At 42.5% G+C, this 14,394-nt stretch overlaps 1 long non-coding RNA gene across 1 annotated transcript; it reads left to right on the top strand.

Annotated features, from left to right (window-relative positions):
* The first annotated feature begins 9,422 nt into the window (after window positions 1-9,422).
* On the top strand, window positions 9,423-11,535 carry LOC109878583 (uncharacterized). The gene is made up of 3 exons (XR_004206735.1): window positions 9,423-9,677; window positions 11,198-11,341; window positions 11,488-11,535. It is a non-coding gene; the product is annotated as an uncharacterized LOC109878583 (long non-coding RNA).
* Window positions 11,536-14,394: the final 2,859 nt, after the last annotated feature.

Raw genomic sequence — 14,394 nt, 5'->3', positions numbered from 1 at the left:
TGTCAAGTGGTGGGTGTAGCTGGTGCATGGAAGTCAGGCGCAGGAGAGCAGAGATGAGTGGACAAAGCACTTTACTGAGGCAATATAATTAGAACAGAACGCGTCACAAAAACAAATGCCCAAAGAACAAGTGAGACAGCACAAAGTACAACAACCCAGTACAACAACCCAGTACAAAGTACAACAACCCAGTACAAAGTACGACAACCCAGTACAAAGTACGACAACCCAGTACAACAACCCAGTACAAAGTACAACAACCCAGTACAACAACCCAGTACAAAGTACAACAACCCAGTACAAAGTACGACAACCCAGTACAAAGTACAACAACCCAGTACAACAACCCAGTACAAAGTACAACAACCCAGTACAAAGTACGACAACCCAGCACAAAGTACAACAACCCAGTACAACAACCCAGTACAAGGTACAACAACCAAGTACAAAGTACAACAACCCAGCACAAAGTACAATAACCCAGTACAAAGTACAACAACCCAGTACAAAGTACAACAACCCAGCACAAAGTACAACAACCCAGTACAAAGTACAACAACCAAGTACAAAGTACAACAACCCAGTACAAAGTACAACAACCCAGTACAAAGTACAACAACCCAGCACAAAGTACAACAACCCAGTACAAAGTACAACAACCCAGTACAAAGTACAACAACCCAGCACAAAGTACAACAACCCAGCACAAAGTACAACAACCCAGTACAAAGTACAATAAACCAGCACAAAGTACAACAACCAAGTACAAAGTACAACAACCCAGTACAAAGTACAACAACCCAGCACAAAGTACAACAACCCAGTACAAAGTACAACAACCCAGCACAAAGTACAACAACCAAGTACAAAGTACAACAACCCAGTACAAAGTACAACAACCCAGTACAAAGTACAACAACCCAGCACAAAGTACAACAACCCAGTACAAAGTACAACAACCCAGTACAAAGTACAACAACCCAGCACAAAGTACAACAACCCAGCACAAAGTACAACAACCCAGTACAACAACCCAGTACAAAGTACAACAACCCAGTACAAAGTACAACAACCCAGCACAAAGTACAACAACCCAGTACAAAGTACAACAACCCAGTACAAAGTACAACAACCCAGCACAAGGTACAATAACCCAGTACAAAGTACAACAACCCAGTACAAAGTACAACAACCCAGCACAAAGTACAACAACCCAGTACAAAGTACAACAACCCAGCACAAAGTACAATAACCCAGCACAAAGTACAACAACCCAGTACAAAGTACAATAACCCAGCACAAAGTACAACAACCAAGTACAAAGTACAACAACCAAGTACAAAGTACAACAACCCAGCACAAAGTACAACAACCCAGCACAAAGTACAACAACCCAGTACAAAGTACAACAACCCAGCACAAAGTACAACAACCCAGTACAACAACCCAGCACAAAGTACAACAACCCAGTACAAAGTACAACAACAACAACCCAGTACAAAGTACAACAACCCAGTACAAAGTACAACAACCCAGTACAAAGTACAACAACCCAGTACAAAGTACAACAACCCAGCACAAGGTACAATAACCCAGTTCAAAGTACAACAACCCAGTACAACAACCCAGTACAAAGTACAACAACCCAGTACAAAGTACAACAACCCAGCACAAAGTACAACAACCCAGTACAAAGTACAACAACCCAGTACAAAGTACAACAACCCATCACAAAGTACAACAACCCAGTACAAAGTACAACAACCCAGAACAAGGAGAGGGAGGGACCGACTTCGGCTGAAGTCGTGACAGTGACATTATTAAGCTGTCAGCATTTTAACAACATTTTGTTATATTCGATTATTATAGTCTATCAATTGCGAATATACTTACTTAGAATTAAATACAAATTAAACAAAAAATGCCTTATTAGGCTCAGTCAACAGTGTCATTGAATTAATTTCTAGAAACACCAGTTTGGCCAGAGTCTATGGATTCAGGCTCATGTGATGGTGCCCAGTACAGCAGGCCAGCAGGGGAGCAGGCCAGCAGGGGAGCAGGCCAGCAGGGGAGAATATCTTCTTTGTGCTTGCAGAGCCACTGGGAATGCTAAACACCCTTTGACTCTTGCCAGTCTGGGCAGGGATGCAGAGTTTATTTTATTTTTTCTATAGGTAGGCCTAAAGGTTTTTAGGCAAAATAACCCAATCAAAACGGACAACTCCATGAAAGTTGGAATATGCCAGGCCACAATCAATGGCCTATTGTATAGATAACAGAACAAAAATGAAGGAAATGTTTAAGAGATCTGATTTTTTGTTTATAAATACTGTACTTTGCTACAAGGACACACCTTGTTATATACCCACTTCATTTCTTTCTTTTAGCATGTGCAAATAGTAAGTACACCACAGACTGGAATATGTTCCGGGATTCAGCCAATGGCATTGAGGAGTATACCACCTCAGTCACCAGCTTCATCAATAAGTGCATCGAAGACGTCTTCCCCACAGTACATATCCAAACCAGAAGCCATGGATTACAGGCAACATCCGCACTGAAATAAAGGCTAGAGCTGCCGCTTTCAAGGAGCGGAACATTAATCCGGACGCTTATAAGAAATCCCGCTATCCCCTCAGACGAACCATCAAACAGGCAAAGCATCAATACAGGACTAAGATTGAATGCTACTACACCGGCTCCGACGCTTGTCGGATGTGGCAGGGCTTGAAAACTATTACATACTACAAAGAGAAAACCAGCCACGAGCTGCCCATATTTAATTTTTAAGTTTACTAGGCAAGTCAGTTAAGAACAAATTCTTATTTTCAATGATGGCCTAGGAACAGTGGGTTAACTGTCTGTTCAGGGGCAGAATGACAGATTTGTTCCTTGTCAGCTTGGGGATACGAACTTGCAACCTTTCGATTACTAGTCCCTGCCGCCCAGTGATGTAAGCCTACCAGACAGGCTAAATGCCTTTTATGCTCGCTTCGAGGCTAGCAACACTGAAGCATGCATGAGAATACTAGCTGTTTCGGATGACTGTGGTATCACTTCTCCATTGCCGATGTGAGCAAGCCCCTTATCAGGTCAACATTCACAACGCCGCGGGGCCAGACGGATTACCAGGTCGTGTACTCAGACCATGCATGGACCAACTGGCAAGTTTCTTCACTGACATTTTCAACCTCTCTCTGACCGAGTCTGTCATACCTACATGTTTCAAGCCGACCACCATAGTCCCTGTGCCCAACAAAGCGAAGGTAACCTGCCGAAATGACTACCGCCCCGTAGCACTCACGTCTGTAGCCATGAAGTGCTTTGAAAGGCTGGTCACGGATCACATCAACACCATCATCCCGGAACCCAAGAACCACTCCAATTCGCATACAGCCCCAACAGAACCACAGATGACGCAAGCTCAATCGCACTCCACACTGCCCTCTCCCACCTGGACAAAAGGAACACCTACGTGAGAATGGTATTCATTGACTATAGCTCAGCGTTAAACACCATAGTGGCCACAAAGCTCATCACTAAACTAAGGACACAAGGACTAAACACCTCCCTCTTCAACTGGATCCTGGACTTCCTGACGGGCCGCCCCCAGGTGGTAAGGGTAGGCAACAACACATCTGCCACGCTGATCCTCAACATGGGGAGCCCTTTAGGGGTGTGTGCTTAGTCAGCTCTTGTAGCCGCTGTTCACCTACGACTGTGTGGCCAAACACAACTCCAACACCATCATTAAGTTTGCTGAGGACACAACAGTGGTAGGCCTGATCACCGACAACGATGAGACAGCCTACAGGGAGGAGGTCAGAGAATTGGCAGTGTAGTGCCAGGACAACAACCTCTCCCTTAATGTGAACAAAACAAAGGAACTGATCGTGGACTACAGGAAAAGGAGTGCCGAACACGCCCCCATTCACATCGACGGGCTGTAGTGGAGCGGGTCGAGAGTTTCAAGTTCCTTGGTGTCCACATCACCAACAAACTACCATGGTCCAAACACACCAAGAAACGCCTTTTCCCCCTCAGGAGACTGAACAGATTTGGCCTGGGTCCCCAGATCCTCGAAAAGCAGCAAGCCATAAGATTGCTGAACAATTAATCAAATGGACACCAGAGTATTTACATTGACCCCCCTTTGTTTTTACACTGCTGCTACTCGCTGCTTATTATTTATGCATAGGTACTTTACCCCTACTACAGTACATGTACAAATGACCTCTTCTAACGTGTACCTCTGCACATTGACTCGGTACCGGTTCCCCCTGTATATAGCCTCATTATTGTTATTTTATTGTGTTAAGTTATTTATTTTCTTTTTTTTGGTTGACTTGAGTTAAAAAAAGATATATTTATTTAAAACAGCATTGTTGGTTGAGGGCTTGTAAGTAAGAATTTCACGTGCATGTGACAAATAAAATTTGACTAGATTTTTTATTTGTATTATTCTTTAGGGATATGTGTCTTTTCAGATTCCACAATGATTCTTTAGTTGTGGACACTACATCACCACACTCCCTCTCTTGCTCTTGGTCCTCATCTTTGTAAGTCACCTTGATTTAACACCTGTGTGTTTTATCAGTTTCTTTATAAAAGTATTTCGTGAACTCCATGACAGTAGCTAAAGCAAGGGGCTATAGCAGCACACGAGTAGCCTACAAATGTGCTCGTGAAGTGAGCGCTGTAGGAGCGAAATTAGAGCTGGCGAGAAGACCAACGCTCCATCCTTTGGGAATCTCGCTCAGTGCTCCAGCCTTTGGGAATCTCGCTCAGTGCTCCAGTCAAATTGGGCACGGTCAGCTCCAGCTCCAGCTCCGCTCCACTCACATACTCTGCTATCTCAATCACTTAGATCAGGTATTTTCAGACTCGTGAAGAAACTGCTTTCTACCCCTCTCGATCGCATGCTCCGCACAGACCAGACACGTTTAAGCGTGCACGCAATGGATTATGGTCATTATAGTTAATTACCATGTTTTCTGCGTAGAATATTGGCCGGTTGAAAACTACAACTCCCTACTACATCGCACAGTTCAGGTTCGATCTAATTTATCTCTACAGAAATTGGACATTGAGCTCACAGAAGAAAAAAAAAGAATTAAATGGAATTCAAATAAATGAACTGATGTCAGTCAATTAGTTGTTTATAAACTGAAAAATCTCAGCACAACCTACTACATGGTTCCAGTAGGAAGTCAAGTTACAGTAATTGCGTTGTTTGCTCTATAACCTGTTAGTTCATAGGAAAAGGGGGATACCTAGTCAGTAGTACAAATGAATGCATTCAACTGAAATGTGTCTTTCCCATTTAACCCAACCCCTCTGAATCAGAGAGGTGCGGGGAGCTGCTTAATCGACATCCACGTCTTCGGTGCCTGGGGAACAGTGGGTTAACTGCCTTGTTCAGTGGCAGAATGACCAATTTTTTTAACCTTGTCAGCTCTGGGATTCGATCCAGCAACCTTTCAGTTACTGGCCCAACGATCTAATCACTAGGCTACATATGCCTTGCCACTGTGATAAATAGGCCTAAAGGCCGAGACAATAAGAATAGATTCAACCACAACATTGTTTTATCATAAAACCGGAGAGCAACCAGGTGAAGTCCACAAAACATGTTACAACTCCCTTCACGTGACCTACTGCATGGTCACGCAAGGTAATGTTTCTGACATTTTCTGACCACTAAACAACTATTGATTTAGAACCATGAAGAGATACCGCAAGTCACAAAAAAAACAGGTGTTGCCTCCACTATTCCAGCACCATTTCAACATCAATATTTACTAAAGCGATTTAGTCCTATCAGAGTAAGCTAAATACGATGTGGCTGTCCATGGTACTGGTGTGTGTGTGTGTGTGTGTGTGTGTATGTGTATGTGTATGTGTGTGTGTGTATGTGTGTGTGTGTATATGTGTGTATGTGTGTGTGTGTGTGTATGTGTGTATGTGTGTGTGTGTGTGTGTGTGTGTGTGTGTATGTGTGTGTGTGTGTGTGTGTGTATGTGTGTGTGTGTGTGTATATGTGTGTATGTGTGTATATGTGTGTATGTGTGTGTGTGTGTGTGTGTGTGTATGTGTATGTGTATGTGTGTGTGTGTGTGTGTATGTGTGTGTGTGTATATGTGTGTATGTGTGTGTGTGTGTATGTGTGTGTGTGTGTGTGTGTGTGTGTGTGTGTGTGTGTGTGTGTGTGTGTGTGTATGTGTGTGTGTGTGTATATGTGTGTATGTGTGTGTGTGTGTGTGTGTGTGTGTGTGTGTGTGTGTGTGTGTGTGTGTGTGTGTGTGTGTGTGTGCGCGTGGAAGCAAGTGGAAAAAACATGTTGACTCACCCTATTTTGTAGTGAACCTCCCATGCCATCCTCCTCTTTAATGTTTCTGAAAGGGTCTATAACTCAAAATCATAACATACAGTACACTCTTTTAGTTTTTGTTGTCCTAGGCTACCTGGCTAAAATGCTTGCTCGTTAGCCTAACTTCCTTTCATGGACAATGACGCGCCAGGCCAGCTAGTTAACAGTAGCCTAACTTTACTACATCGATCTACATGTTGAACTTCCATCCTCTCAGGCCAGGGGCACAATGTATGAATTTATGGTCGCCGTTATGATTATTGGCCAGTACGGAGAATTACATTACCATTCAAACGTTTGGGGTCACTTAGAAATGTCCTTGTTTTTGAAAGAAAAGCACATTTTATGTCCATTAAAATATGGCCAGAACAAAGACCTTTCTTCTGAAACTCATCAGTCTATTCTTGTTCTGAGAAATGAAGGCTATTCCATGGAAGAAATTGCCAAGAAACTGAAGATCTCGTACAGCGCTGTGTACTCCCTTCACAGAACAGTGCAAACTGGCACTAACCAGAATAGAAAGAGGAGTGGGAGGACCCGGTGCACAACTGAGTAATAGGACAAGTACATTAGAGTGTCTAGTTTGAAAAACAGACACCTCATAAGTCCTCAAATGGCAGCTTCATTAAATAGTACCCGCAAAACACCAGTCTCAACGTCAACAGTGAAGAGGCGACTCCGGGATGCTGGCCTTCTAGGCAGAGTTCCTCTGTCCAGTCTCAACGTCAACAGTGAAGAGGCGACTCCGGGATGCTGGCCTTCTAGGCAGAGTTCCTCTGTCCAGTGTCTGTGTTCTTCTGCCCATCTTAATCTTTTCTTTTTATTGGCCAGTCTGAGATATGGCTTTTTCTTTGCAAAAAAAAAACATTTTCAGCTACGACAGTCATTTACAACATTAACAATGTCTACACTGTATTTCTAATTAATTTCATGTTATTTTAATTAATGGACATTTTTGTTGTTGCTTTTCTTTCAAAAACAAGGTCATTTCTAAGTAACCCCAAACTTTTGAACGGTAATAGCACAATTCCAAATCCCTATCTCCATCCATGGCAAATTTAGGAAAATGAACGATTTTAGCTAGCTAGCTAGTCACCGAAGGACAACGACACAACAAGATGCAACATTTTCAAGTTTTCTGTCAATGACATTTGGCTTGATGTGATGTGATTGGTCTGAGCCAAATCCAAACGGGCTTCCCTTGACACTTTGTGTTGGTGCGCCAGGACCATTTACAGCTGAGCTCACTCAGTTTAGCTCAACACTGATTGGTTATTATTTTATCATTTTTTTAATCAATTGAGACCAAATGCTCGCTGGCTTCCCTGACTTCCCTTGCATTCAATGCTATACTCGGCAACAGTGTGGTTAGTGTTAGGGTTAAAGTTTGCCTGATGACTCATCCTGAATTAAATTCGATCGCTCCATAAATCAGTTTGAACCTACCATCCTAGAAGTTGTTTATTAGGATGTCAAAATCACGAGATTCATGAAGAGATTTGTGTAGGCCAGCAAAATGCATCACTCTATTTTTTCGAAAATTCTATATCTTGATTGCTGACATGCAAAACATTTAGGACTGTATCAGCAGTGGACTAATGAAACAAATAACAAAATAGTGGCATTTTAAAATCTGATTTTAAGAAGAGAAATGATAGAATTAACTATATTGGTGTCAGCAGTGCCAGTGAGGTCATTGGAGAGGCTTGTATATTTCTTATAGACTAGACGTAACATAGTACATGTAAATCCGGGACACTCAAATTAGTATGATATGTTATGTTAGGTATGGTTAAATACTGTAAGACACAAGGTCACTTAAGGCAAAAACTAAAGTAGGGTGCTTAGTCGGGCGTATAACACGAGCGTCTACCAACCCAAAGGTTGCGAGCTCGAACCTCATCATGGACAACTTTAGCATTTTAGCTAACTAGCAACTTTACAACTACTTACTACTTTTTTAGCTAGGATACTTTGCAACTTCTTAACATATTAGCTAACCCTTCCTCTAAAAATTAACATTAACCTTAATCCTTTAACCTAACTCCTAACCCTATCCATACCTCTAACCCCTAGCCTAGCTAACGTTAGCCACATAGCTAACATTAGCGTTAGCAACCTAGTTAAATAAAGGTTCAATAAAAAATTAAAAATATACTTTGAACCAAGAGGTTCTTGACTAATGTACTGAACAGTATTACTGTTGTAGGGTTAACAGTATTGTAGGGTTCACCATTTACCAAGATCCTGCAATATGTGTTCTGGGATATAATCCAGGCTAACTACTATAACAGTCACCAAAAACAAGTGGATAGCCTGAGCCCTAACAGTCAGAAAAATAGGTGGATAGCCCGGGCCCTAACCGTTTCAAAAACTGTGCAGCGGTACGAGGTAGATATGTACATATACCAGTGGAGGCTCCTCAGAGGAGGAAGGGGAGGAGCATCCTCCTCAGTAAAATATCATAAAAATAAAAATAGTGAAACACTAAAAAAGTGATCATTTTTAGATTAAACTATACTAATATATTCATGTCACCAAATAATTAAAGCACATTGTTTTGCAATGAAGGTCTATAGTAACTTCAACAGCACTCTCTGGGGTAGCGCCATGGTATAGCCAGGGAACAGCTAGTTTCTGTCCTCCTCTGGGTACATTGACTTCAATAGAAACCTAGGAGGCTTGTAGGCCTCACCCCCTTCCATAGACATACATGGTAATTATGACCACTTCCGGAGGACGACCTCCAACCAATCAAAGCTTTTTCAGAATAAACTGACATGTTGTTCATCCAATCATAGGATTAGGATCAAAGAATGAACAAAGTGAGTTGTATTGGGGTTTCTGTGTGTTGAGAAACTTGGTGACATTATTGGATAGAGATTGAAAAGAGATAGTTGAGCATTTTTTCAAATTAGTTTCTTCAAATTACAAGAGACGGAGGAAGTAGATTAAAAATTGTTTTCTTGGTTTTAGAATGTATGTTTGTGCCCAGTTAGTACAATTTTTTTCAATTTGCCCTGTTAGTAGCAGTAGCTAGCTTGCTAACGTTACCAGCTCCAGTGTGCAGTTTTCGACGCCAACATTACCTACAATTTTGTTGACTTTGTTGAAAAACCCCGTTCATTCTCTGGGGTACACGGAAAAGATGCGAATTAAAACTGAGTATTCGTTTCATGAATACAGATGCAAAGGTGAGGGCGTTCAATACCAATTGGTATCAGTATAGCTGGTTACAGGGAGCCTGTCATCAAGCCGCCTGTATTGCTAGCCTGCTTTTTTTGGAAGTCTGAGCCTTAGTCGAAAGGTGGGTACAGATCAAAATCAAATCAAATGTATTTATATAGCCCTTCGTACATCAGCTGATATCTCAAAGTGCTGTACAGAAACCCAGCCTAAAACCCCAAACAGCAAGCAGTGGCCTGAAGAACATCGATCGTTCAGCTAAACGGCAAAACAAAAGCAGGGAGCATATAAATACCCACATCAGATTTACGCTTCTGGGAAAAAGCCGCATAGATCACAAAGAAGGTCTGCGTATTCAAACTGCACAACACAACGAGACAGTAAAAAGAAATTGGGATGTTCTCAAGCGGATTATCCACACCATTGCGTTTTTGGGCACGCAATAAAAGGCTTTTAGAGGACACCACAAGAGGGAAAGTTCCGCTAACAGCGGTAATTGCACGTTACGATGCTTTACTTCCTGGACATATGGAACTTTCGACTGTCTTTTCTGGGATGTCGAAATCAAATCAGAAGGATTTGACAGCTTCCATCGTATCATACATTTGATTAAAGAGAGGTTGACACTTTTTTCCGCGCGCGTTCATGTAGGCTTTCCACATTCCTCCGATATTTATTTAGCAAAGATGATACCACATAATCACTAGGGACAAACACAAGCACAAACTTGTTACATAAATGCTACACCTTACAATTAGAGATCTGACATGGTGTATGCGATGAAAACGAGACAATTTTTCAGTCTGATCAACGGTAGACTACTAATAAATGCTGTTGCATACAGCCTATGTGCGCTGTCCATTTGGTCAGGGTAAACTAATTAGTAACGTATTGTGTTTATAGTACATTTGTGTGTCAGGAGAAAATGTGGATGTGATCAAATGTGGTTTATATTCCAAATTGGGCTGGCTAGGCTGTCTATACGTTTTCAATCCCAAATGATTCACTGGAATGAATCAATCAACATAATAGTGGTTACAGATGTGAGTACATTTCTTTAAAGGCCTACAGTTGCATAGACCTGCACGATACAAACATGCATAAAGCTCAGCCCTGTGAGTTATATTCTCTATCAATTGTTGTCTCTGTGTCTGGGTAGAGGAAATCCCCCTCCCAATTTAGTCTGAATGTGATTCAAGTGAACAAGTTGCTTCCCCAAGGGCCAGGAGTTTTTTTTCTTCAGTTTTTTAAAACCATGGGACCTGAAGAAACTAGTCCCATCATAGAAAACCCTGTGCCCTGAAAAACGGGTCCCTTGTAAAACCTTTTGACAACTGATTCATCACTGTCATACCTTATATGGTCCAGAGTTTTCCTGGTTAGGGTAACAGATATGGAAAAACTCCGTGCCCCAGGGGTAAAAAAAATTACCCCACCGCTCTGGGACCTATGGTGCCACCAGTCTGCTTGCTTGTTTTCCGTTATCGTCAGGTACTTTGATGTGTCAAGTGGGCGAGATGCTCAGTCTATTTGACTTTGTGAATTTTGAGATATCCGAGTTTAACTTCATGGAGAAACTCGTTATTCAAACCTACAGTGGTGCAACTGTAATGGAATGTCTCTGCCATTTTGTATTTACAGCTGAGTCCCCTCCTGTTCACTGATTAAGAGGTGATGACTACTCCACTCTACTGCCATTGTCAACTTTCTCCTGACATGAACTGAAGCCACGTCTCATGTGCCCGTTCATCCACGGGCACATTGAGTGTTTCCTCTCCAAGCACTGTGAGGACCTCTATCAATGTTCTTTCATTACTGTATGTAGAGACAATCACATTATTACACATCAATGATTTTACTCCTTACTTGGACTAACTCATTATTAGCTCTTTTGTCTGACTGTGTAGTGTTATTGTTTTTTGTCTTCCCAGTCAAATCCTGTCCTGCACTGAAGTCAAGTCTCTGAACACCTCAACTCATGCTTCATACCCTCATTCAATCACTGCTGTGATCCCTTCCCAACACTGTAAGTAGCCCTCTCATTCCCATTCCCCATAATATTGTACTATAAATGTCATTATTAAATGCTTTAGGTTAAAATAATTAGTCTTTATCGATTTTTTTAAACACACTATACCATCCTCCTAAATTTTTTAAGTTACCAGCCTCCATTGATTGATTGATTTATTTCACCTTTGTCTTTGATTTCTTTAAGCCCACTTTGTCGTCCCTGTGCGTTCCGCGCCTATACTGAGCGTCTCCCATCGTCCTCTATTGATCAAGCCACCAGCCTCCACTAACGTATAGGTAGGGGTAAAGTGACTAGGCAACATGATTGGTAATAAACAGCAGCAGCAGCGCATGTGACGAGTCTAAAGGGTTAGTGCAAAATGGTCAATGCAGATAGTCTGTGTAGCTGATAGTCTGATAGTCTGTGTAGCTGTTTTATGTGAGACCCTTTCATAGAACATGGTGGCAGGGTAGCCTAGTGGTTAGAGCGTTGGACTAGCAACCAAAAGGTTGCAAGTTCAAATCCCAGAGCTGTCGTTCTGCCCCTGAACAGGCAGTTAACCCACTGTTCCTAGGCCGTCATTGTAAATAAGAAATTGTTCTTAACTGACTTGCCGAGTTAAATAAAGGTAAAAAAAAAAAAAATTAAACATAAAGCCTCAGTGGTGTAAAGTACTTAAGTAAAAAATACTTTAAAGTACTACTTAAGTATTTTGTGGGGTATCTGTACTTTACTTTACTATTTATATTTTTGTCAACTTTTACTTTTACTTCACTACATTCATAAACAAAATGAATGTACTTTTTACTCTGTACATTTGACCTGACAGCCAAAAGTGCTCATTACATTTTAAACGCTTAGCAGGACAAAAATGGTTCAATTCACACACTTATCAAGAAAACATCCCTGGTCATCTCTACAGCCTCTTATCTGGTAGACTCACTAAACAGAGAACATCCCTGGTCATCTCTACAGCCTCTTATCTGGTAGACTCACTAAACAGAGAACATCCCTGGTCATCTCTACAGCCTCTTATCTGGTAGACTCACTAAACAGAGAACATCCCTGGTCATCTCTACAGCCTCTTATCTGGTAGACTCACTAAACAGAGAACATCCCTGGTCATCTCTACAGCCTCTTATCTGGTAGACTCACTAAACAGAGAACATCCCTGGTCATCTCTACAGCCTCTTATCTGGTAGACTCACTAAACAGAGAACATCCCTGGTCATCTCTACAGCCTCTTATCTGGTAGACTCACTAAACAGAGAACATCCCTGGTCATCTCTACAGCCTCTTATCTGGTAGACTCACTAAACAGAGAACATCCCTGGTCATCTCTACAGCCTCTTATCTGGTAGACTCACTAAACAGAGAACATCTCTACAGCCTCTAATCTGGTAGACTCACTAAACAGAGAACATCCCTGGTCATCTCTACAGCCTCTTATCTGGTAGACTCACTAAACAGAGAACATCCCTGTTCATCGCTACAGCCTCTTATCTGGTAGACTCACTAAACACAAATGCATCTTTTGTTAATGATGTCTGAGTGTTGGAGTGTGCCCCCTGGCTATCCATACATTTTAAAAACAAGAAAATGGTGCTGTCTGCTTTGCTTAAAATAAGGAATTTGAAATCATTTATACTTCTACTTTTATTTTTGATATTAAAGCATACACTGCTCAAATAAATTAAGGGAACGGTAAAATAACACATCCTAGATCTGAATGAATGAAATATTCTTATTAAATACTTTTTCTTTACATAGTTGAATGTGCTGACAACAAAATCACACAAAAATTATCAATGGAAATCAAATTTATCAACCCATGGAGGTCTGGATTTGGAGTCACACTCAAAATTAAAGTGGAAAACCACACTACAGGCTGATCCAACTTTGATGCAATGTCCTTAAAACAAGTCAAAATGAGGCTCAGTAGTGTGTGTGGCCTCCACGTGCCTGTATGACCTCCCTGCAACGCCTGGGCATGCCCCTGATGAGGTGGCGGATGGTCTCCTGAGGGATCTCCTCCCAGACCTGGACTAAAGCATGGAGCGAGACATGATGTCCCAGCTGTGCTCAGTTGGATTCAGGTCTGGGGAACGGGAGGGCCAGTCCATAGCATCAATGCCTTCCTCTTGCAGGAACTGCTGACACACTCCAGCCACATGAGGTCTAGCATTGTCTTGCATTAGGAGGAACCCAAGGCCAACCGCACCAGCATATGGTCTCACAAAGGGTCTGAGGATCTCATCATGGTACCTAATGGCAGTCAGGCTACCTCTGGCGAGCACATGGAGGGCTGTGCGGCCCCCCAAAGAAATGCCAACCCACACCACGACTGACCCACCACCATACCGGTCATGCTGGAGGATGTTGCAGGCAGCAGAACGTTCTCCACGGCGTCTCCAGACTGTCACGTCTGTCACGTGTTCAGTGTGAACCTGCTTTTATCTGTGAAGAGCACAGGGCGACAGTGGCGAATTTGCCAATCTTGGTGTTCTCTGGCAAATGCCAAACGTCCTGCACGGTGTTGGGCTGTAAGCACAACCCCCACCTGTGGACGTCGGGCCCTCATACCACCCTCATGGAGTCTGTTTCTGACCGTTTGAGTAGACATATGCACATTTGTGGCCTGCTGGAGGTCATTTTGTAGGGCTCTGGCAGTGCTCCTCCTGCTCCTCCTTGCACAAAGGCGGAGGTAGCGGTCCTGCTGCTGGGTTGTTGCCCTCCTACGGCCTCCTCCACGTCTCTTGATGTACTGGCCTGTCTCCTGGTAGCGCCTCCATGCTCTGGACACTACGCTGACAGACACAGCAAACCT

This window comes from Oncorhynchus kisutch, unplaced genomic scaffold, assembly GCF_002021735.2.
Source record: "Oncorhynchus kisutch isolate 150728-3 unplaced genomic scaffold, Okis_V2 Okis03b-Okis08b_hom, whole genome shotgun sequence".
NCBI lineage: Eukaryota > Metazoa > Chordata > Actinopteri > Salmoniformes > Salmonidae > Oncorhynchus > Oncorhynchus kisutch.
Note: the sequence above shows the minus strand (reverse complement) of the source record. Positions and strands in the feature narration are given on the sequence as shown.